This window comes from Psittacula echo (genome assembly GCF_963264785.1).
Source record: "Psittacula echo genome assembly, chromosome: Z".
NCBI classification, from domain to species: Eukaryota; Metazoa; Chordata; class Aves; order Psittaciformes; family Psittacidae; genus Psittacula; species Psittacula echo.
Genome location: NC_137742.1, coordinates 8,881,584 through 8,907,642, shown reverse-complemented (window position 1 = coordinate 8,907,642; position 26,059 = coordinate 8,881,584).

Below are 26,059 nucleotides of genomic sequence, written 5' to 3'. Positions count from 1 at the left end.
ATGGAGCCCCTGGGAAAGAAAACAGTTATTTTTTGTATGTTCTTTTTCTGTTTTCTAGGGTTTTTTAAAGGGGAAAAAAAATAATAAGGGATTTTGAAAAATTATTTGGAATACAATGCAAAGACCTGCCGAATGGACAGTATGATTGTAAGAAATAAATTGGCACTTTGAAGTAAACTGGCACTGAACTAAGAAGCTAGGAGAGGTTTTGTCTTATACAGCACTAGTATACTCTCTGAGCAGGAGGAATACTGTGAATTGCCTTTAAAGACCATACTGGAGGAGTGCAATTTTGTATTGCAGCAGATGTGATGCCAGTGGACAAAATCACACTGATTCTTCAAGAGGGAAGCTGTCTAGACTGAGCCTATTGGAGTACTTCACTGATTAAAACAACATGGCCAGACTGGATTGTAAGAGGGTTTGTCTTCCAAGGATCTGTCTCATGTGTGGAAAAGGCAAAGTGAGACTACTTACCATTTCCGACAGGATCTTGTTGCTGTTTTCTACAAGAATTGTTCATGAAGAATGACAGCGTATTTCAAATATTAGTAAAGATTTTGTTTCCCTTCCTTATGTGAACTATAGAAAGCAAAGTACTCTTCTGATGACCAGTACTACTACTATTCCCTCTTCCTTCTCCAAGCTGAGTGAATATTCCTCCTACCATATCCTTTGTGATAAGTATTACCTTATGATTAGGAAGACTGGAGTTTCACTGGGAATCAGGCTTGCATTCTAATCTAGTCACTAGCAATACTGTCCATCTTCATCCCTTTGTTGGGAATCTTTAGGACATGGGAGAAATACTGTATTCCTGGCTTCTGTCAGGATTGTGTCTATTACCAGTGTTTTGACCTGGCTCTAGTAATATTTTTTATTTTTCTACAGCCAGAAGCTTTCAAAGAAATCTCTAGCATTAACTTGTTTGAGTAACACTCTTGAGCAGTGACAACATTTGGACTTTGGGCTGAAATGAGTACTCCCCCCTTTTAAAAGACATTAGATACAAAATTAAGAACAGGACCATAATGCCACAATCTATAGCTACAAGGTAGGTTAATCCCCCTCTTTTAGGCTAAGACCTATTACCTGTCACATTCAAGAGTACAAGAATATACTAAATGAAACCACCAAAAATTAATGTAAATTAGTACTGTGTGTCTTTTGTCTTTAGAAATCCATTGAAAGCCAGGAACCAAACAATCTGTCCCTAGGTCCATGCGATTATGACTTTGAGGAGCAGTATGTAAAATGCCTCACATAATGTCCTCCAGTGAAACATTTAAGTGCCCAACTCTACTTTCTGCCTACGGCTGCTTGGAAGCATTAAATAACATTCCTTCAGTTAAGGGTCTTTAAAGAACTTCTAGTCTTTTACTTTCTAAAACTCAGCAAGACAGATGTACCAAACAGTTGTTTCATGATGGTATCCAACTTTCTTAGTCCTTGGCAAGAAAATTCCTTCTTTTTTCTCAAAATAGTATTAACTACAATATCTCCTATCCAGAAGTTGCACTGCTTAAAGTCAGTCATCTCTCCAATAAGAGCTGATTTTACTATACCAAGTCTGAACATATTTTTAAGTCAAGAGAAGGCAAGAGAAGCTCAGGCAAAACAGAAAGAAAAATATCTAATTCACCAGGAGATTGCCACTTAGTTTGGATCTTGTCAGCAATTAGAAATGGAGGTGCATCAGCACAACTGTGGAAATATTGATCCACTTTAAATGTCTGTGGTACTTAAAAAAAGAAGACATGCAGCATAAACTAGGCCAAACCTTCAGTTAGGGGAAGCTGTCATAAATGCATGATAAAAAATAGAACTACCCTTATTTACATCAGTGAAAGGTCTGGCTCATGATAAATGCAGAGAAAAAGCTTAAAAAAATTCAAATATTTGCGGTATTTACATACATATACGTGTACACCTAGACACTGCTTATAGAGTTTATAAAGTCAAGCACTCAAGTATTAGTAAACATCAGAAATAAGCTTTCCAGTTCTATTTGCCTTTTCCCTCATTGTAGCTGTTGATTAGGAAGCCACTTTTAATTACATGAAGACATGTTGTTCACTCCATGGGTGTCCTGCCTCATTCAACACTCAGGTTGAATAGGTCTCATTTTGTACGTAATGATCCTGTATGTGCTTTCCCACCGCTGATTACCAACCATGGGATTCACCTCACCTCCTTACAGAGATCCCACCAGTAGACGTTTATATCTAAGCTAGCTGCTCCAGGCTTCCCCTCTAAGCTGGGGGAAGAAAGACACATTTTAAGAGCTGACCCATTTTAAATGTGTGTTTTAGAGTGAAATAAATCACCCCCTAAGGAGAAGTGCTTCTCTCCCTTGACTATAAAGAGAGTTTGACTAGCTCAGATAGAGCCCTCTGCACTATTAATTCATCTCAATTCGTGTGACCCCAGTTGTTATCTAGCACATAGTCTCTAAATCCGGTTCCAAACAAAGAGATATTATCAGCGCTGTGGATAATCTGGTGGTCCCTGTAACATCAGCTGAATGATTCCTGTAATATATTAGCACAGCAAGCAAGAGGGTTCCAATCACCCAGCTTGCAGCACTAGTGTTTGCTAGCAGAGTATTGAGCCCATCTAACTTCATGCCATCAACAAAAAATGGAAGGATAAATTCTTCTCCAAAGAACAGTTCTCCAGTGTATGGGGATGTATTCTGTGCTTAAAGTTGAGTGAACTGAATAATTCTTTCACCCAGGACTTCCTTTTATAGACTACTTCTCATCACATTTTACATGCTGGGTGCACAATCCCTCTTTCCTTTCATTACTGCTGCGACCCAGCACCTTCACAAATCACAGCTCAGAGTCTGAAGTCAGGAACCAGAAAATGAGGAAGAAGCTATTAGTGACCACACCTGAGAAGTTCAGATCTTCATTTGCAGCACACACAAGGAATAATCCTGATCTACAAAAAGGGTCAGATTCATGTCTTTTCACTCCACACATCCTTTTACAACAGATGAGGATGTTATATTTCACAATCTTGTCTAACCACCAGGATAAATCCATCCTTTTGAACAAAATGAAGCAGAGATTCTTAAAGCCTCAAACCAAAGAGAAATACTCTCTTTGGCCTTGTTATGACATTCATGCAGACTTTTTTAAGCTGAAAAAAAAAAAAAATAGAAAAAAGAATGCCAGCTTCCCTTCTTAATCTGTCAGGTATGGCAGAAGTATATCTGTGGCCCCTGAAATTCTGTCAACTTGCTGGAGAGATCCACCCTGTACATATGCACATATACACATATGTATACCTTCTTGCCACTGGACCTCCATTCTCCTCAACCAGAGAGGGGAGCAGGATGAGGCTGTTGGTGCTGTCTGTGTTTGAGTGACTGCTCTGTTTGCCTGTGACCTTGTGGCTAGACATATATGTACATAACTTTTTTTATGTGCTCTCTGTGTGTGCCCTGTATGGTGTGGCCACTGGAAATACATCCTTATCCTTGTTACTAGTTGGAAGAGGGATTGAGAAGCTGAAGCAGCCTTGCCTCTCTTGGGCTGTTGGATCCACCACTGTTTTTCTCTAACACTTATAAATAACTGAATACAACATCTACTAATAAAACATAGGAAAATAGTAATGTTAGGTATTGGTACCAAATACTCTTAAAACAATATAACAGAAACCACTCTCTTAAGTCTGGTCAAAAACGGGAAGAAAATAACCTTCCCAAAGACTACTTTTCAAAAGCTAGTGAAGACTTTTCACTGAATGGTGTGTGTTGGCAAAAGTCTAGAGTAGTTTCTTTCACATTTTATGAATTCTCACACAGTCCAGATAAGATCAATGAAGCTTCTTGTTACAGACATCATTATTGAGTGTCCTGTGAAGGTCTTTGTATATTGGAACAAAATAATACAAACCACTAGGTTAAAGCTGGAGTAAACTAGCAATTAAAAAAATATTATTAATTTGACACTGGTAGCTCACAAGAAAGTGAGAGGATATGTATTTCTACTTGTGTTGTTTCTTTAAAGAAAAAGTTGTGCCAGTTTTTCTCTGGAGGTGTCAAACTCTCCAGCTGATAGGTAGCTTTAAATTGACTGGAGCTACCCTGACTGTACAACTTGAAATTTTTATTTGAGTCAGGAGGAAGATGGGAGGGTTCATTAAATTATTGATAATCTCTTAGATAGATATACTTGGAAAGCTTTGGAAAGAAAATAATTTTTCATTATTTATCAAATCAGACAATATGTCTTGATTAACCTGTTTTGTTGTGTTTTTTTTTTTTTTTTCCTCATGCACTAGCATTTTATTTTGACATTTAGTAGGATTTCCCATTGTGCAGCAAGTGTTATGTAGCCTTCATCATGTCAAGTGACTGCTTCTTTTGCTTCAGCTGTGAAGACACCTCCATCTCAGGTTGGATGGTAGCTGCTTCCTTCCTTCGTGTTGGAATCAAAAATAATTAACACGCTGGGCTGATGAATGACTTGAAAAACATAGTCACACCCCCATACTGCATTCTTTGAGTCATGTGCATTCTAATGCTTTTTTGTTTGTAAGTATGGATGGGAAAAGATACCTGGTGCATGGTAAACTAACAGCAAAACAAGAAAAAAAATCCCAGTCAAGTCCTGTTATGTCAGGGCTGCAGCTTTAACCAGGGCTGACCAATGGTCCCTGAAGTAGCACTGTTCTGCTCCAGCTCTGATAACAACTGGGAATAAAGAAAATGAAGGTTTTCCGGGAAAGAGACATTAAGTACAGGGGAATAAGGAGGTACTGAAGAAAGTTTTGAACTCTTAGCTCCCATGCAGGCAATGTGAATTTAACTCACTCAAGAAACCTGTAACAGAAAATTCAAGCCCACACTAAGGAGTACTTAGAAAAAACAGCAGAGAAATAGGTAAAGACCCTTCTTCAGTGAGGGATAGACTCAACCTTGTCACTGACCTGAATGTATTGAGTTATGACTGCAGATTATATTTATGTGTTCTCTCTTCTATTATAAGGACAGGACATTTTCTTGGTTCTTAGAAAATGAGTAACCACCTTTTTTTCCTCTTTTTACCAATTGCATAGTAATAGGCAAATAACCCAAAGGAATGTAGCAAGTATTTTAGGAATTTTGAAAAAGACTTTCAAATTCTCCATGCATTTCAATTTTCCTTACTCTCTCTTTATTGTTGTCATCAACAAGAATGTTGTCTAAAGCAGGGGTGGAGATCAAATAAGCAATTTTCCCCTTACAGTGCATTTCATAGGCATTCACCATTGTGAATTGCTTTCAGAAACGAACGGTTATCTCAGGAGACTTTATTCACCCTTTATATGTTGTTGAAGACCCTACTCCATTTGTTATGCAGTCTGTGGCACAAAACCAAAAGAGCAGGGTAGACAGGAAGACTTTTAATAAACATTTCCCAATTTGAAATAATTAATCTGACAAAGAAATCAACATTTTTTATGGCGATCTGAGGAACTTTATTTAGCATACAAACCTGTTTCCTCACCTTTTCCCCACAATTTGCAAATTTAATTTTTTTCTTCTACTTTAAACAAATTTCTTTCTTTTTTTTTGAGACATTTGGGAATTCATTGAGATTTTATCCCTTTGGTTAATTCTACAATCAATGGTGTGTTTGATCATTTAAAAGCCTACAATCTAAGAAACTCATTATTGCTAGTAGTGATTGGATGTTACATCCTGATATGGACTAATGCATTTAGATTTCTTGAGTAAAATGAGTTTAGTGTTACCAGGCATTTCTCAGGATCTTCTGTGTACCATGAGAAACAGAGACAAAAGGAAAACAAAGGACCAGCTGATCCACGGTTTCAGTCTGCCACTGTTGACATACCGGTGGCTAATGCACTCCTGTATATCCAACAATTTTCCTTTTAAATCTCTCGAGCTTCTTGACCTTCCTGTTCTGTTTGAATAACGTTTGGATAAGTAGATATATGCATAAATGGAATGGCAGAGAGTTGAAAATCTTTGGAATGCATTTTGATTTCCTTTACTCATGATCTATTGAATATACCTGATGCATTCTATGTGTTCATTGACTTTTCTATTTGTTTCATGCTTGTACTCATTTTTACTGATCACCATCCTGCTTTCTGTAATGTCAAGATATAATGAAAAATCTTCTATCAACAAAGGTGTCCTTTGAAATTTCTTCCAGCTTTTATATATATATATTTTTTTTTTTTAAATATGTGCCTGTTGTTTTTTGATAAAGTTTCAAATGCAGAGCACAGAGTCAGGCTTTGGCAACTGTCTTTTTTTGTTCTTCTTTAATTGGATTTTCTTTTTTCTTAGCTATTTTATTCAGAATTGCCAAAATTGTGTAGAACATTTATTAAGGATATTCATAATATTGTTATCATCTGACTAATGGGAAACTAACAACTGGCAAATTTACTAATGAAAAATGTAATTGTGTCTCTGGCTCTGTTATTTTGTTATTCCAATATTGACCTGAAAAATGTATTTACTTAAGAAAGACAGTGTATTTGAAAGGTATCAGTGACTTTGCAGTGAATTTGTGTCAAAAAAGCTTATCTGAAACAGAAGATCCTTATACAATTTAAAGGCTTCTTCAAATGCTTTCTAAGTGCACTATTTTGCTTTTTTCTGATTTATCTTTGTTTTTTCTCTTTTTTTTTTTTTTTTTTTTTTTTTTATGTTTTTATTGTTTGAACATAAAGGACAAAAGGACCCTGAAGGGCAGACTTAAAAGAGGTGTTTTCTCACCTTCACACACTGCTCTGTAGTGGAGGAAAAGACTTAGAGCAGCTTTCCAGAGAGGAATAATTTCACTGATATTTTTACATTACAGAAAACAAAAAGAAGAAAGATTTGATTCAATAAAACATCTGTAAATTAACATCAGAAACCAGGTATGAATTTAAGAAAGATGTTAGAAAATCAATAAGTAAGAACTCCTGTAAGAAACAAAAGACAGAGGTACCTTGTTGGGAAATTTCCTCTCTAAAAAGGGGCAACTACATGAAAGCAGATTGCAAGCACCTGCCTTTCTATAGAGGAAGGGACCTCAAGCAGAAACAAGAAACAAAACCTTTCCTGACTGACACCCTCAGTAACAATTCCAGGAGCTGTGAAAAATAGCAGTGATCTGGAAGGTCTTATCCCCCCATCCTGCACTGGTGTGAATCAGGGCTACGGATTCCAGTGGATTTATCTGCAGGCAAACCTGCTGTTCGGTCAGAGTAAGGCATTTGTCTTAAAAGACATGTTTACCACAGGTTATTGGGTGTTGTACATGAATTACTGAGTGAAGTTCCTCTGGCTGTACTCTGCAAATTGATTGCTAACTCCTGCAATTTCAGTTCATTTCTCATGATAATTTTTCTCTTTAAACACCTGCTTTCTGGAGGTATGTATTTTGGAAAATATCTGGGGTTATGCCTGTGTTTTCTTAAGAAATTTGTAGTCTCTGAGGCCTCAAAATTAAGCTTATGGACATGACATGAGAAGGATCTAAAAAACACTCCGAATCAACCAGAAAGAACCAAGAAAGTGTTTGTTAGCGCACCCTCACAATTTCAACCTGTTTTATTATTTACTAGGATGAAGGACTGAGATTTGGTATTCATATTCCTGAATCTGGGAACAGTGTGGGAAAGCTCAACATCTAATGGCCTCAAAATCTGTACACATAGAATATATCTTTACAAATAAACTTCCAAAAAGAATGTCAATAAGAATGAATGTCTGGATGAAAAAGTTTATCTTGTTCACACTGTGCCTGTTCAATGAATAGAGGAAGAATAACAGACTCTGTGGTGTCAATATAGTACCCTTTTTTTTACTAGCACTAATTAATTTTGAACACAGGAAAAATTATTTCAGTTGAGGAAAAAAAAAAAAAAGCTTGGGAGAGCCTGCCTAAATCTGATTAACGTTTTTTTGTAATTAAATTGCTAAGAATTGACCTAAAGTGCAGTTAGCTAGGCACACATTTAATTACTACGTGATAAATAAATAGCCTGAATCAGAATCTGATTTCTTGGTAGAGGAATAGCAGAGCTGGCAAAGTGGCTGAAACAGTGAAGGAGACTGGGGACCTTCCCTGTGGCTGATAGAAACTAAAGGCACTGTCTTCTTCCATATCCTTCAGCATGGCACACACCTCCAGACACTGGGAATGAAGGTGTTTCCATCACAATAGTTACATACTAAGGCTACAGGTTATGCTGTTGCTAACCATCACAACATTCAGAAAAGGAGAGAAGAACTCTGCTTGTGAGACTCAGTCCTGTCACAGGCACCCAGAACAAGCTAGGCTTGGAATCCTCGCGTATAGTTTTGAAGAACAAGTTTTGTTTTCTCCAGGTTCACCAGGAACAATGACAATACATATTGTCATTAAGAGTGAAAAATTTGTTTTAAATAAAAAAAAAGAAGGAGCTGACCTGTCCATAGAACATTGTTATTTTTTTTTTCTTTTAAGAAAATAAAATGAACTTTCTGATTTGTAAAATTTTGCTTTATTTGGTCTCTAATCCAGTTAAAACAGTAAAATTTTGAATTGTGTCATCTACTAGGAAATAGAGAACTCAGTCTTATTTCCCATTTAAAATGCAGCCGCAAAAGTGCTGGAAAGATTCTCATTTTTTAAATCAGTGCAGTGTTTTCACCAATACTATTCTTATATGGTCTTGACAGGTCAAAGGATCCTAGCTCTGGTTTTGTTGCTTTTGCAACAGACTGAAGAAATGTTTGAAGGAACGCTTCTGCTTCAGCCTCACAAGGCTGAATAGGAAGTTGTCTCCGCATTTTGAATGGAGCTTTGAAGAAGGTAAAAAGCAGTGTGAGTTCACTCCAGCCTGCAATTATACTGCTGATAAGATGTTAATGAAGAGAAGCGCTGAAGAGAGTGTGCAAAGAAGTTAAAATCAGGTCTTGTTGTAATTAAAATTGTCAACAAATTGACAAAGACTCTTAGTGACTTGTACTAAAGCTGCTAGGAAACTGGAGTTGGGAGTGTCTGTGCATACACCAAGGCCACCAGCTGAAGCATTGCCTTCTTTCAGGATGACCTTTTCCTTAGGAAATTTCCCATATACAGGGTCAAGCTAAAGGTTCTGTTAGCCTCAAGCATTAAGTCTACATCAAGCCAACTGCATCTGGCTTTTGAAAGTATGTTAAGTCAGGCAAGCAAAGAGTGATTCTTTGCCTCTTTGCTTCCCCTGGCAATACTCGGTTTCAGGACTCACTGGTCAAGACTTTGTGTGGGTGTCCAAACTTCAAAAACTTCTGGATACCTTTAAGCTTACAAAAGAACTGATCTTTCTCTGGTCTGAAATACCTGCATGTATGTTGCACTTCCGTATCTCAGTCTACCCATACAAAGGTTGTTATATAGATGGCTTGCTTTAGCAAACAAAAGACCAGATGCGTAACATCAATGTGTACATATAAGATAAATTTTATTCATGTAAAGGTAGCAGTGGGAATCTGAAAGTCTTTTAGAGGCTCTTTAATATAGTGCAATTCAATAAAAAAATCTATGGTGATTTATTTGCAGCACAGGTCCAACACAGGAACACTATGGAATTAGTACATTTCACACGAATTGGACTGGATTTGGTTAGAATGCAAGGCCATGACTACAGACAAGATTTAGTTGCCTGGCTGCAGCTTTTCTGAACCAGGTCAATTCTTCTTAGTATAATGTTATATTTTTTCTTTCTATCCTTACATCAAAAGTTCATGGAAAATCATTAGCAGCAGTTTCACAACCTTCAAAAGGTATCACCCCTTTTATTTCGCTGTAGAGGAAAACACACTCTGTAACTCACAGCCTTTCATCCTCAAGTATTTGCCACTTAAAAACAAGTTTGAAAGCAACTTAAATGTACAACACATCATATATTTATAAGCCAGGAGCAGAAATCAAACAGCCTAGGCTTAAGGGAAGGCTGGAAATAGCCCACATCTATGCTTATAGATAGACGCTTTTGCATGTGGCATAAAACCTCTGAGTCTAAAAGATTCTAGCATGAGGTGAGAAATAATTCCTTTCTTCTGAATAGGACAAATGCAACACGATGTGATTAAAAGGATGATTATAATATTTATGTCCCAAAACATTAATAAGCTGGCATTACAAATGTTCCCTGGTAACCAATTTTGACATCAGCATTATTAAATGTTAATCAAGGAGAAGGAATCACTAGATAAACATTAAGCAAAAGTGATCATAGAGTGTTAGTAAACACTAGAAGGAACAATGTGTTGTTACATGTGGCTAGAACTGGAATCTGCGCCGTATTTTTTATTATTGTTTCTACTTCTCTGCCTCTCTGACTGGCTTCCATCACTGGGCATTCTGGGATCTTTTCTAATTTGCATTTGAGGAATTGGAAGAGCAAATTTGCTTTTCTGCTTAAATTTGGCTTCATTTTAGAATGAAGTAGAAACTTTACTAGTAAGATTTGTAAGGCTTAGAATTTTGTAATAATTTATTGAAAAAAATTTAAGACCTTCTTGAAGGGCATCACATATTAGCCTTGGTAGAGGCAGAGAATGAAAAGGGATGGAAGAATGTTCTGAATAAGGAGTTTTTCCTTTTTTTTCATTTTATTATTTATGAAACTCAATGTGAACTTGGAGCAAGTGTTTTCAAAGTCTGATTTCAAGAAACTGTGTTATGTAAAAAAACACCCCAACACTTTCTATGCACTTAGTAAAAATGCATGATGTTTCTTTAGGATTAAAAAGTAGGCAAGTAAAAAAAAAAAAGAGAAAAAAAAAAAAAAAAAGAGATCTCTTTTCCCCTGCACCACTGGTGTCTTATCCAGGCTTAAACATTTTACAGTCCATGAAAGAACAGCCATATAGTTCATCTGACATACACTGATTAAATATTTCTGTCAGCCTGTATCCACCTGAGAGGTGTCAGATTCCTGCTCTACTTCCTCCCCCTTTCTACACCACTGATCTGTCTCCCAACCTGGGGTGGTCTTTGTCAGCTGGGGATCCTTTGCTGATGGAGAAATCCTCAATGGTCAGTTTAAAGCAGCTGGAGATATTCTTGAAAATATTACAGCAGCTTGTTGAGGGTGGTGGTGGTAGTAGTGGTAATGGTAATAGTAATAAATAAAGCCTGTCTTGAAGCAACTTAACTTATTTGCTTGAAATTAAGGGACAGAGCAAATTGCACAAGGAATAGATTTTCTTCTAAACATGAAATGTGGTTTTCATGCTGTTTCATTTTTAGATTCTATTTGACAATGAAATTGGAGTCCTTCCTTTATCAGTGGTTGGTTATTAGAATGAATCATAGAATCATAGAATGATTTGGGTTATAAAGAACTTAAGATCATTGAGTTCCAGCCGCTCTGCTATGGACAGGGACACCTCGCACTAAACCATGTCACCCAAGGCTCTGTCCAACCTGGCCTTGATCACTGCCAGGGATGTAACATTTACTTCTTTGGGCAACCTGTTTCTGTGCCTCACCACCCTCACAGTAAAGAACTTCTTCTTTATATCTAACCTGTTTTTCAAAGCTTGTTAGTAGTTGTCTAGGCCTACAGGACAAGTGCTTTTTAATACACCTCATTAGACATACAAAGGTACATATTTCTGCTTACCACTCTTCCCTATTCTCTGAGCTGCACAGCTTGACACAGTGACGTGTGTTGAGTTGTCACCCAGTTCTCCCAGACAAAGGCTTGATAACGTACAGTCAACAAACCCAAAAAAACTTAGTTTGTATTTCGGAGTGCATAACTGCATAATGTAAACCCATTCATTTTAGAATATGTAATCTGAATCTGTTACTGCAAAAAGGAAGCCAAGCCTTCCATGCGCCATTCCCACTTCATTTTTCAGTGCTGTTTATTCTTTCTAGCCAGACACTTGGAGTTTGTGTCTGTCTCTTCTTTAAAGCAACTGACTCAGGTTCTGTACCTGAGTCTTCTGAGGCAGCACTCCAGGGAAGGACTATATCCATGCTTAGGCACGAGGGAAAAGTTATCTTGATGCAGTCAATGCCATGAACACAGGGAATTGATGACTTGGCATTCAAGTACCGAAGCATCAATCATAAAGAATCAATCTTCACTCCCTGAGGAGCTGGCCCAGGCAAACATAATTCTCTCTCACTGCCACAGACCTGATAGCTCTTGTCCCATTTGTAGGGAGTATATTTGTTCTTATTTCAACATTGATTCACTTGGCATTCAGGAGTATTTTCCAGATTCCCAGAAAATGTCACCTAATTCATCCTCTCTAAAAGGGCTGGTGATACTTGCATATTAGAGTATCTTGATACTTGTTTTCTCAGTACTATATTACAGTCTAAGAAAACTGAATCAAAACCATGACCTTGATGGTTCCCATATTGCCTTTGTGCACGTGATTTGAGAAAGGGGAATTGTAGACACACAAAGAGGGATTTTAAAAGCTTTTGAGTGCTTTTAATCCATTCAGGCTTTCTTTATCAGCAGGCAGGTTAATCAGTAAGCCTATCATTTGTATTTCAATGGCAAGTCAAAGGCATCGTTCTGGACTAAGGCATCATTGCAGCCATGACCTGTACTAACCATAGATTGAAGAATGTATTCTACGTGCTTAAAGCTTATACCCTAACTTAGGAGGTTACGTTCCTCTCCTCAAATGTGGGTTTCCACTTGGACTGAACTGATCTAACATTGTACTAGGCCAAAAGTGCTATCTCAACCATCCCCTGCTCCTCACTGTGATCTCCTGCTGCTACCTTACATGAATTCCAGAAATCATGCAACCATGTAGTGAGGTAATGCATGAAGTTCAGTACTCTGGCTGAAGATGAATTCAGAAAAAACACAGCTAAATGTTTGTTTTCCAGTCAGAGAAGCAAACTGATGAAACTCACTTTGTAGTCACCAACGGGCTAAATCTGACATAAGGCCAGGATGAGTGGCCTCAAGAGGGGAAGAATGGCTGACTTCTCTCAGGCACTGCCTACATTAGATCATGAAACAGTGCACACACTTGAGTTACTGTGTAATCAAGACTGGCAAATTCTTGTATTTAGAAGCAGGTTGTATAAAAGGATGTGGGAGGGATGAGAGGTCTTGACAATTTGAAACACTGATGGAAGCACAAAGCAATGTAAACATTTTTAGATGGTCATCCAGAGGATTCTTCCTTCCACTTACTGGCAAGTTGGCCAGATGTTTAACCATACTCCTTATTTCTTGCATTTCTTCTATTTTCCACATACCAGAAAATATTTGTATTTTCTTCTTCTTTTTTTTTTTTTTTTTTTATATATTTAAATGAATAATGTAGAATAAAATAAAATCAATAATAATCAGTTTGAGCATCTAATCACTGGAAAGAACACAGATTCTGTTGCTGTCATTTTTCACAGCAAGACATATTGAAGACTAGCTAGAATCTTTTTTGGGGGTAGGAGGGATGGGAGGATTGGGCGGGAGGGATGGGAGGATTAAAGAAATCATACTCACTCTGGATGAAATTCATCTAAGGAGCGCAATGGCAGCAACTTATGTCTCAAAATTTAACTTAAGTAGGACTTTCACAGTTGGGAAAATTATGTGGGCTGTTCATACAGCTCTGAAATTCCCTTCTCACAGATAAACTGGGGTAATGATAGTGAATTTGCACCTTGTCTATCTGACACGAAATTCCTGATCTACTGAGAATTTGATCATCACATTTCATTTGCCTGGAAAAAAATTTGTTCCAACTGCTTTGCTGATCTGGAATAAATAATAAGTAATACCAGAATTTAATGAAATTTTCTCACTTATCTTTACAGACTCGAGAGTTTCAAAATACATTTATATAAGTTTGGGCAAGTCTCTAAACTGAACCTCCAAATCACTGGAGTTTTGATCATTCTAAGCTTTAATGCTTGGGAAAGTGACCAATGAGGCATAAAGCAAATCTTATTGCTTCATCAGATGGTGAGTGCAATTTATGATCTTCTGACAAACCCAGCAGAGAATGCTGAAATATTGTGGTCATGGCTAATAAAATAGCAGGTACAGTCTGCAGATAGGACAAAGACTAATCTCAGCTTCATGCACTACTCTTCACTGGAGCCAGTGGGAGTAACCTTGGCCTCGGTTCAGCAAAATATTTAAGCACATGCTTAAGTCTAGAGCTGTGGTTAGAGCAACTACAGGCTACAAGTGAAAGAAAGTAGGAGCGAACTTTCAGTGTAACTGGACAACTTGGCCCATTTCACTCCTTTCACTAAGCTCCATAGTAAGTGCTCTTAAACACTGTTTAAGTCTCCTTGTATGATTTTTTTTTCAGATTTCAAATGTTCTTTAATATATTTTTCAAATTAAGGTTTTCCATTTAAATTAATTAATTTTTGAATAGAAAACTTGTCCAACATAACTGGGACAGTGATTATAAGCAAGTGATCAGCAGGTTCTGCTGACCAAACAAATGCATATAAGATCTGTAAAAAGTGGTTTAATTAGCCAGCAAGTTTCCAGGAGACCAAGGCAGACATTCACAGTCCTTGCAATAACAGAGATGCAGACTCTTGCTGAGACAATGAGGGACCTGCTTGCATGATGAATCCATGATTATCTTTCTCTCCACACATTTCTGCTTGTCCTTCTCACCTAGCTCAGGAGAGCTCTTTTCAGAGAGAATTTCAAGGGCTGCTTTATTTGTTAGGAGACAAGGAGGCACTAATAAATTCCTCTGTGTGAGGTATTTAATTACATAATAATGTGTACACTAATCAAGGTAAATGTGTTTGTGAAAACACCTTGATATGGGAACAGTTAATCACCCAAGGCATTGCTTCTTAACACACCTTGGAAGTTAACTTAATTAAATTAATTAGAACAATGAAAAAATGAACTGTTTATTGGTCTACAATGGCCTGAAGCGAGCGCTTTTCCACCAATGCAAGGAAATCTTCCAGACTGCAAGTAATTTTTTTCTGAGCCTCTGGTTCTTGCATTTATGGCAACTTATGAGGAGCCTGGAACTGGTGACATTTTCCTCTACAGTCTTAACATCTGAACTCTTTGTCTGCAGCAGCCAGGTGATTCATACCCAGAAGTACTGTACCTGCTGCCAAAACTCAGCAAATGAACTCATCTGTGAGCTGATCTGTGCAGCTATGTGCTAGTTAGAAAAGAACAGTTAATACGCAGGGGATATGCTTGCTCACAATCAAAAGCCAACAGAGACGTGCGGAAAGACACCTTATTATCTCTAGTAAGCTTTGCATTGGATCTCATTATCCATTATCACTTTCTACCTCCAAATACTGCATGTAGTACCACCATTTGCTCTTTTGTTTTTCTGGTGGATCCAGCTAACGAATACAATTATGTTTTCCCCTGTGGCTTCAGCAAATTCTTTTTGACCACAACTTTTGACAGACGTATAGCTGGTCTATAGAAAAATGGCTGTCTATCTGGTCACACACGAAGCTGCTGTTAACTGTATGTGGACACCTGGCCTGGCTTAAGCTGTAGATTCATGTATAATGTAAGATGCTGTTGTTCTCCAGGACAATGTTGATGTGGAAAAAAAAACAGGCACACTCTTCTAAGCCTTTCTTTACTGCTCCCTTGTCTTCCTCTCCTTAGCTCTGGAGAAAACATTCCTATAGCACTATGGAGAGACAAATCTACTGGGTGAAATGTATGCATTTTGTTTGCATACCTAAAACCAAAAAAAGCTCCTTGACTTGATTCTTAATGTGGCACAAAGGTTTGTTTTAGCACAGCATGAGGAGGATATGCTACAGGAGATGGAAGGAAAGGCTAGGTGAGCATGCAATTGATCTTCTTTATGAAAGCAGTAGCTTATGCTGACTTAAATCATATATGAAATCAATGCTGTAATGATGTAAGTGATGTAAGTTGAGTGATGTAAGTAGAAGTGTTGAAAGTACACTAGATGAATGGCTGTACACAACTTTTAGCCATGCACTGACCTTTTGGAAGTGACCTAGATCACTTTCTCTAGACACCTAGGAGAAGCTGGTCAGAGACAGAAAGGCCCATGGATATGTCAGGATTCTGATTCCTACTTGTCATTTGCTCTCAGGTCTTTCTCTCAGCAGTGGAGAAAGACTTCCTTGCTACCAGATGAGGATTAGACTTTCAAGTAAGAGAATAGACTTTCTTTTTTTATCATGGTCTCCTGTTTGTGACTGTAAAAGGGAAGATATACTTTCTGAGTGGACTAGTTTTAAAGAAATGCTTGTAAGTAGTTACCAATAATAAAAGAGTAGTACTCTTGGGCCTGGACTTATTTATTAATTTTGCAAACATTGGACAAAACAATGGGCTTTGCTCCAAGCTGGTACTCTTGGGTCAGCTAAGATGTGTAGATGTTTTATAAACATGAGACTAGCTCCTGGGTTTGCCAGTATGAAGAACAAAATGTGTCTGTGCACTCTAAGGTTAAAATGGATGGTCTTTCAAATCTGATGACTCTTCCAGATAGAACATGAATAGTAGTAGCTTCCGCTCCTCCACAAAATTTCTGTCTTTTGTAGTTCCCAGAAGTTTAGTAGCTGGTACATCTGTCCATTCAGAATATTCTTCCCAAACTGATTTCTTCAAGCTGAACATCTAAGAACATGTGCACACGCACAGCTGGACCCAAAACCAGTCTCTCTGTGTCAGTGTGGCTTTGCATCCCAATCCACATGTTCTGATGCTCAGCTTTGCAATTTGTATAGAGGCATGTTCACATAGCCAGATTAGTACCAACTCTGGAGCTGGTGTGGCCAACAGCTTAAGGCTCCCTTCATCACGTACTAGGGTGAGTACTGATAAGCCCTGTGACGTGGAAAGCTTGTTTTACTGACCTGGAGTGTGTTAGTGGCTGAGTCAAAGGTGAAAAAAAACCTCACAAAACCTGACTGTGAAAATAGTGATGGTATTTTCAAAACCAATTAATGATTTTGATAGACAGTTTCTTCCTAGATAGTGGTTCTTTCTGCCAATTATTCTTTGGTTATCAGGACCTTTGAAGGCAACTCTAACCACTTTAAAAAATAAGGACAGTGAAGAGATGAACTCCAGGTACGCTTCTGACCTTCATTTTTTTAGCCATGTAAATTAATCCCTCACTACACTACATCCCTTCTACACTTCGCTCACCTATATGATCCAGTTTGCCTCATTGTCACAGCTGGAACACAGCATATGAAAAGAGGGGAAAAAAAAAAAGTGTGACACCAGCATTCCCTACTTGTGTTTCCTAATTATGCTTTTTCCAAAATCTCTGTTTTCTTCTGTTAACAGGTTTTGTGTGCGTTGTTTATCTACATAGGTGTTGGTTGTTCTCACTTTGTTTTCTTGGTTTGTTTTTTTTTTTTTTTTTTTCGATATGTATGTTTTGCTATCTTACAATATTTTTGTTAGTTTCTGCGCATGTGCAAATGCGTTTATAATTTTCTTGGGACTCTTTCATCAGAACCTATTATCCCAAACCTATGTTGTTGCTATGTAACGAAGCCGTGCTGCTGTTTCAACATCATTTTTTTTTCCCTGCTTTATCTCTGTGCTTCTTTCAATACTTAACTCTCCATTTCTCTTTCTCCCAGACATTTCTGTCTTCCTTCCTCTCCCCTGAAGAAGTCCAAAAGGGATACACCCCATACACATATGTGTTCACACATACATGCAAACAGAAACATAAAGAAACACTGGGAGAAAAATACTCTTCAATTCCTCCCATCCTGTTTGGTGACTTATTTATTTTCAAGGTCTCTCCTAGAGCTGAGAAATAAGACACGAAAAGGCATGTGTTATACTGAGATAACACATACCTTTGGGGAAGTGTGAAACACAAGGCAAAGAGGAACACCTTCAATGACCTAAATGAGAGTTATCTTGCAGTAGCACACACCTAGATGTGTCCCATTATGGCTGTGAAAGACGAGGATGGAAGAAGTGGAAATAAAAGGAATTCTAAAACTTAGATTCCTTTTATTATTATTATTATTATTTAAAGTTAGTCTGCAGCATGTCCTTCTGTCATTAAAAGGAGAGTAGGTTTCCAGCCAAAAATCCTTCGGGAAGCCCATTATAATCTGAAATAATATATGCGGAAATGATAAAGCCAGAAGGGACACTCACATTCACTCTTACCATGGATAGTTCCATATCACAATTTATTAAATGTCACTGAGTTACTCAGCACTGGGTTCAATGTATTTGATTGCATATCTTCCCAAAAGGCATCCATATTACTTCTGGAGAAATCAAAACACAGGGAATCTATTACTTACTTCAGTAATTTGTTCCAATAGTTTATGACCCTTACCATTTAAAAGTTGTTCTTTCTTCCAAATTTGATTGTCTGCCAATTTGAATGTATCCAATTATTTGTGCTTCTGTCATATTGCATTAGATTAAACTGCATATCCTACCTTGTCCTACCTATGTTGTGATTATCATGGCCTGGTTTTCATCATAGAAAATTAAGTGAATTAAGTTTTTTTAATTCTTCATTAAGAACATCTTTTAATTCTTACGATAATCTTTAAGACTTCTTCATCTATTGCTTTATGTCAGTACCTCTATTTCCCAGGACTGTCATGACTCTAATGTAATCAGTACCATCTACAGAAAATACCATTATTTCCCAATCCCTACTCCTCATTCTGCAGCACTGAATAAAATTTACGTAGGCATATTACACTTATGTTTAGAAAAAAACAGCATGGCAATCTATGATAGTTTTCAAAGGTGTTTAGGATCATCTTTCTAAAGAAGGCAAAGTAGTTTTGGACATTCGTTTTCAAGGTATGGCCTTGTCTTATGTTGCAATGAAACTTATTTTTATATGACTCCAATTTTTTGAGACAGTCAGATGATTTCCGTGTCCTCATCACTACTTACCAACCTGTCAATCATTGCACCATCTGCAGATTTTAGCTGTAATGATTTCTTATTTACTCATTGATGAAAATATTGAATAATGCCGCACCAATTACCAAGCCATATTAGAAACATGTCCCTCCTAAATCCTGGGATCATACAACATTAAGTTAGTACTGCATTTTCAGATATGACTGTTAGCCAGTACTTAAACTATGAAGCATATGTTATATTCATATTGTATGGTGATAATTTTAAAATTAGACTGTTTTTCAATACTCACTTATACTCAAAAAAGGACAGGATGAAAGGAGTCTTATTGTCCCTTTCAGTCAACCAGAAAAATAAAACAAAATAAAACAAAACCAAAAACAACCAACCTAAGATGATTCATCTACATTTATTTGCTTTAACAAGTGGCTTTTCTTTCTAAAAAATCAAGGTATTGAAATCACTGGAACTTAGCAGAGGATTTGGAAAGAAGGCAAAAGATAAGAGAAGTTTGCTCTGGTCCTTCTTTTGGCACATGAACTGTCTTGATGCCACATGCAAAATCTTTCTAAGTATGATCTTAAAACCAACTATTTTTCTGTGTGACCTGGGTGAATTGAGTTCAGTATTTGTTGTAGTCAATTATTCTCAAAACCCAGTAGAACAAAATCCTTAGATTAATAGATTTTAAGACCAGAAGGGAACATTATGACTGTGTGCTTTGACCTCTTGCATAACCCCCGTCATGGAATTTTAGTCAGTAATTCTTGCTTCAGGCTCAATATTTTGCAACATAACAGCCTATTACTACAGCAAGTGTTGGACTTCTTGGTGCTACCTACATGAAATCCGTTTTTAGTATCAGTTTGGGGGTAATCAGGGAGTAGCCATGGAAATGGCTGTGAAATAACATACACTTTAGCATTTCTTTTTTAAGAAAAGACAGATTATTTCATATTCCTAATATACATAAGGCAGCTCCTCCAGTCCTTTTGATCTTTCTTTGTGGCCCTCCTTTGGACCCTCTTTAGTCTGTCCATATCTTTTTTGATCCACTGGGACCAAAACTGGACCAGAGGAAGCCTTAGAAGTGCTGAGTAGAGTGGGGTGATATATCTCTGTATCTGCTAGCAACGGACCTGCAGATGCAGCCCAGGATTTGATTTGCCTTTGCTGCTGCAGCAGGGCACTGCTGACTTACATTCAGCTTGTTGTCCACCAGGACTCCCGGATTAGTTCCAGCAACGTTGCTTCCCAACCACACATATCCTAATCTTTTTAGGCTTTTTGGTAATGTCAGCCCAAGACAATTAAAATTTTGTAAGTCTAACATTTCTTTTGTATTTCTTTTTCTATCTTCTACATTACAGTTTCTGTGTTCTAGAGAGGTAGTGTACTGAGAGATCTCTAGAGAGATAGATGTCTGAAATGCTTGAGGACTTGACATGGCTTTGGCATGTCAAGGCATGTCTACCTTGACAATTTAGTCTGAAATCAGAAGTGTATTCCTGAAGTGGCTTTCTGGATCTTAATTATTGCACTTTGCATAGAGCAAGTTCGCAATGTGTGAACTGGATGTTTTTTGGACAAAACTGGTCCCAGTGATGAAATTTAATACAACAGCCAATGCTCTCCTGTAGCTTGTGTTTATGGGACAAGCCTAGGGCTAACCTGAATTAGAAAAATCTTAAAGGTATATAGTGTGGATACTGATCCTCAGCAGCAGTTGATTCTGCATATCTACTGAAGTTGCATCATTCTGCCTGCTAATGTGAATGCATCCTCAGATATTTCCACAACACGCCACCCTGTGTAAAGGCTCTGAGGCTGAGCATACTGCTTTGTAAACAGTGAGAGCCAGCCACAATCCAGAAGCACTCCTTTAGCTTTATTTATAAGCCAATAGGCTTTGCTGGTCTCAGCCTGCACTGGGAGGAACCTGCTTTGAAGTCAGCCACAGGGCATGGTTTATCTACAGCCTGAATAATTATCGATAAATAAAAGCTGAGTTTTTTGCTGTGGTACCTTTCTATCCTCAGATCTGCAATGTCTTTACCTTTTATGTGTCACAAACAGGAAGCTGGGTACTTCCACTGATCTCACACATGAAGGCACACATATGGAAGGCGTGAAGTTGTTCTTCCAGATTACAATGTGATTGTGCAAACAGCATCCTGGGATACTCGAAAACTTGTTTGTAATACCTGCTTTTTACATTAAAAAGAGAAAGATGAAAGATTAGGGGTCTTAAAATGTAGAAAATAATAAGATTTTCAATCTCATGGTTTCTTAAACCCATGATTTCAGTGGTCAGTGAATGACCCATACGGAACATGTTTCTTGACTCTGTTCCTTTGGATATTGGGATATGCACCAAGCTGACATCCCAGTTGGTAGTCCCAAGAGTTCATATCCAGGTCATCTGGGCATGACTGGACACACTAGACACACTAGAGGCTAAGAAGACATAGATGGAAATTTTTTAAGCTGTGACAAATGTGCTTTTTGAGCCAGCCAAGGCTTTGAGCATTCAGTGGGACTGACAAACCTTGTGTAACATATAGATAACTGCTAGCAATTTTTGAGTGCCCTTTCCTCAAGGATGATGAACTTGTAATTGCTTCACAGAGAAACATTTAGATCTCATATATTCCTTTTTTAGTTCTTCACTTGATTCTCAGGGTGCTGGTCAAGATGGCAGCCTTTGCAAATATGAACAGACTTAAAACACAGTAGGGATGTAATGAAGTGAATTCTTCAGCATGTAACAGGAACAGATTTTTACACCAGTCCTGCCAAGGGCTCTCCCCATGAATGACATGAACAACATTAACTTATGTTCCCAGGAACCTAATACTTAAATTCTTTTGAAGACACAACTGGAAACAGGACATGCTAAGGGGTTGTCATTCTACTCACTAGTAATTCTGTATCCATTATTATCTTCAAATGCCCCTTTTAGAACTTTGCTGATCCCGTTGAATATTCTGGGTAGCTGAGTTTTCAAAACATATTCATTCCCAGTAGAGCTCTATGCTCTGTTGATTGGCTGCCTCCTTTCCTGATCACGCTGTGAACTTTAGTGGATGAAATTTTATACATAATCACGCTGCATTCTTTGCTGATTGAGCCTCCTATTATCACTGTTTATATAGCTATTACATTCTGCGTTTGCCAGTCCAGTTTCAAGCTTGTTTTTCCCCCAATATATTATGCAAAATAAACTGAACAGGAATTACAGTATTTCCAACCTGCTGTGTCTTCAGAATCTAAGATAGCAAAATGCTTCGGTTTTCTTTCAAATAGTACGATAAACGCTTCTCCAAAGATTGAAGCTGCTGGTTATGGAAAGCTTGTGCCACTTACTATATGCAAAATAGGGAGATTTACAAAGAAACTGATTGCATCTTTATTTGCTTTATCAAAGAATCTAAAACCATAGCTGAAACTATAGAAAATGCACTTTAGTGATCTTAAAACAAATGATATCCCCAACAGATTTGTCGACAGCTTAACACATAAGCCCAGGCTGCTGAAGCAAAAAGCATCTGGAATTTCTACTGCTAGAATATGCACCTTAATAAGGGAAAGATTCAAAAGTTCAATGCCTGAATTGTACAGCTTGGTCAGCGGAGTTTTGCAGCTGAACAAGCGTTGTCTGTGCAGCTGGCTTTGCCAAAAATAAATAAATAAGGGGAATGAATAAACCAGAGCTGAAAAATATGAATCTTCCCTAATAATAAAATATGCAAAAATGATAGTAAACTCTCTCCATTTATTAAATTAAATTATGCATCTCAATCAGCAAAGTGTGCAACAACTGCACTCAAGAAGGGCGTCACTAAATCAAGGGAAGATACATCCCAATCAGGAAAATTTAACAACTTGATCATTAAATTAGGCAACACTACCAGAACCAAGGTAAATAAAAAGGAGATAAACTGTGAAGGCTGATCTTTGCAGGCTAGAACAGTGAGAAGGAGACTGAAAGACACCATTGGATAATAAATAGGGCAGTCTCCTGGGGGACCAGACCTTTAGGCGATGTAAATGATTATTGCTTTAATGAAGTCACTGGAGCTGTGTCTGCTCTTCTAAAGTAAATACCTGGTACGGCAATTGTGTTGTGATTCTTATAGAATGTTAGTTCCTCTGTACGCTGATGATACTGCTACCTCCACCCATCAGGAGGCTACTGCCATAGGCACTATAAAGGTAAGCGATGTAGCAAAATTTACTTCTTACTTACGTCATTGAGGTTTTTTTGTGTATTTCCCCAAACAATATTCTTTAAACAAACAAACAAACAAAAATGGTAAAAAGTGTCAGACATACAAAATTACTTGTGAAAATCTTCCACCAGTGATATGCAGCCTTCATGCTCAAATGTTTCCTCCAGCCTTGAAACAAATCAGTCTGCAGGACAGTTCAGTGTAGTGTTACAAACATCTACAGGGGCCTAAAAGGTGTACAGTGAAAGAACTGAATGCAAAGAAAAAGGCAGTGACTCTGAGGTGGTGATTTCTGGACATGAGCAGAAAGTTTGCTATTGGTATGAATGGGAGAAGAGACAGTCCAGGCACACTTTGCTAATAATTTTATAGACTCTTTAATCAGATGACCTGTTGTAGGATGTTGTGCCTAGATGGTGGACCTTGAGTATCGCAAAGGGAAAATCATAAAAATAGATAAGATGATATCAGGCCTTGTGTTACAGGAGAGACAGGTGGTGCTGTCAATAAATATATCAAATAAAATATATATCAAATATAAATATATATTAAAAAACCTTTACTGCTAATTTCTAAGATAGATCTCATCTGTTAATGATGCCTGCAAAGTGAACATGACCCTGGACCATAAAAGGCAGCCACTGTCCCAGAGTCTACTAAGTAGATCAGATGAAGAGATGAAATGATATGAACCAATTACATGGCCAATTCAAGGAACAAGTGGATGTGAGTACTAAAGCTGCTGAATCACACTGTTGTTACCTGGTCACAAACTTTCAGAATCAGAATCAAAATTACCAGGTTGGAAGGGACCTTCAAGATCATCAAGTCCAACCCTACACCTCGACTAAACCATATCACCAAGTGCTACATCCAATCTCTTTTTAAACACATCCAGGGATGGTGACTCCACCACCACCCTGGGCAGACCGTTCCAATATTTTATTATTCTTTCTGTGAAAAATTTCTTCCTAATATCCAACCTGTACCTTCCTTGGCGCAGTTTGAAACTGTGTCCTCTCGTTCTGTCAGTTGCTGCCTGGTGAAAGAGACCAACCCCCACCTGTCTACAACCTCCTTTGAGGAGGTTGTAGAGAGTGATAAGGTCACCTCTGAGTCTCCTTTTCTCCAGGCTAAACAACTCCAACTCTCTCAATCGCTCCTCGTAGGGCTTGTGGTCCAAGCCCCTCAGCAGCCTCGTTGCCCTCCTTTCATAGTCCAGTAACACAGGACTCATTAGATTGCCCTTGACTAACCTGTGTCGTTTGATTGTCAGTCACCACTGATGGCATCCTGTCCATCTGTGAGGACTGGGAGCCTGAATATTTATCTGGGGCCTCTGGTGGATGCATATGAGATTTTTCAGCCTGTGTCAACATGTCATTGCTATTATCTTCACCCACTTCAAGTAGGCTAAAGGCAATCTGCTCTGAAGTCATGTCTCCATTTTGCTGAGTAGACATATGCTGAGTCAAATCCTCAAGGAAAGCTGCCACTAATACAGTGTATGGAGGAGCTGAAGTTACTGAGCATTACAGGTGTTTATTTAACCTTGGCATACATGGGAAAACTATAATGATTTGTTTTGTACATGAAGCCCCAGAGAGGATTATGCTGCCTGTCTACTGTCTGTATGTGAGGTGTATGAGAAAGGCAACTTAAAAGCTACAGCCAATTTCTGTGCTTCATCAGGATCAAACACTTCCATTAAAATACTAACTTTTAAACATTAACATTAGCCCGAAATAATTATAAAATAATGCTCCCTGCGGCCATTATATGTTTAAGTGAGACGAAGTAATTTCTACTGCTAGTGTTCTCAGAACTATTTTTCCAGCTTTCTTCTTTAAGAATTCTTTTCAATGAATTCAGTGCTCTTAAAAACTAGATACTAATTAAAACAGCCCAAGAAGGCAGGTGCTAGAGAACACTGAAACACAGGCATGCATAAAAATGTTCTTATGCACATATATACACATGAAATGAATGTCCATACGCACAGAGGCATGTAGAAGCTCTCCTGAGGATTTGTCATCTTGATGGTCTCATTGCATGTCATATTTTACAGGTCATGGGGCCGTAATGGAAATGCATGCAGAGTCTAAATTAGGTTACTGAAAACTGGCAGACATCTGAAGGACATAGTTTCAAGAACTGACAGAGATACAACCCACAAGAGTTTAGCAGCCTTTGAGAGGTAAAATGTCCTTTCATCTTGTGCATGTTTCCCATAGTAAATTATCATTCTGTTCACACTACAGTATATAGATGATGAAATATCCAGCACCTCTGGGGCAGGGCTGTGTGCCCGTGAGACATTGATTCACCCAACACGCAGGCATGTGCCTCAGAGACACTGACTTCAATAAGAACTGACCATTTGGTCTCAGCTCTTATTGAAGCCAATGGCTCTAAAGCACATGCCTGCGTGATCTGTGGAGGTAAAACCTGAGGGGCTATCATGTTCTGAGGTTCATGCAGATAGAAGCACACAGACCCCCCTAAACTGACTTAGAAATCCCACAAAACATAGACACACATTTCACCACTTTATCATGCCTTGCAAATCAATGCATCGGAAAAAAAAAAAAACAACAAAAACCCAACGTCTTCTCTATAATCTTAGGTAATGGATGAAAAGATAAAATGCATATAATATTACACAGTTTTACCAGAAATTATTCCTTAAGTTGCATTTGGCCTTTACTTAACAGTGGAACCACTTGTCACAATAAGATGTGGAAGTTTGTTTTTTTATTCACTTACTTATTGATGGGTGTCATTATTTATTTCTGAAAGTATCACACTAGGGACAGAGAGGACAAGCGAACATTTGTCCTTTTCTTAGATGAAATAATAGAGAAACATATAAATACATTTGGGGAAGGATACTTAAAAAAATGTAAAATGTTTCATTAAAGAGAAACTTACTCCAGCTGTTCATTTTAATTTTATACCTCACAGAAAGGAACAGCTATGCT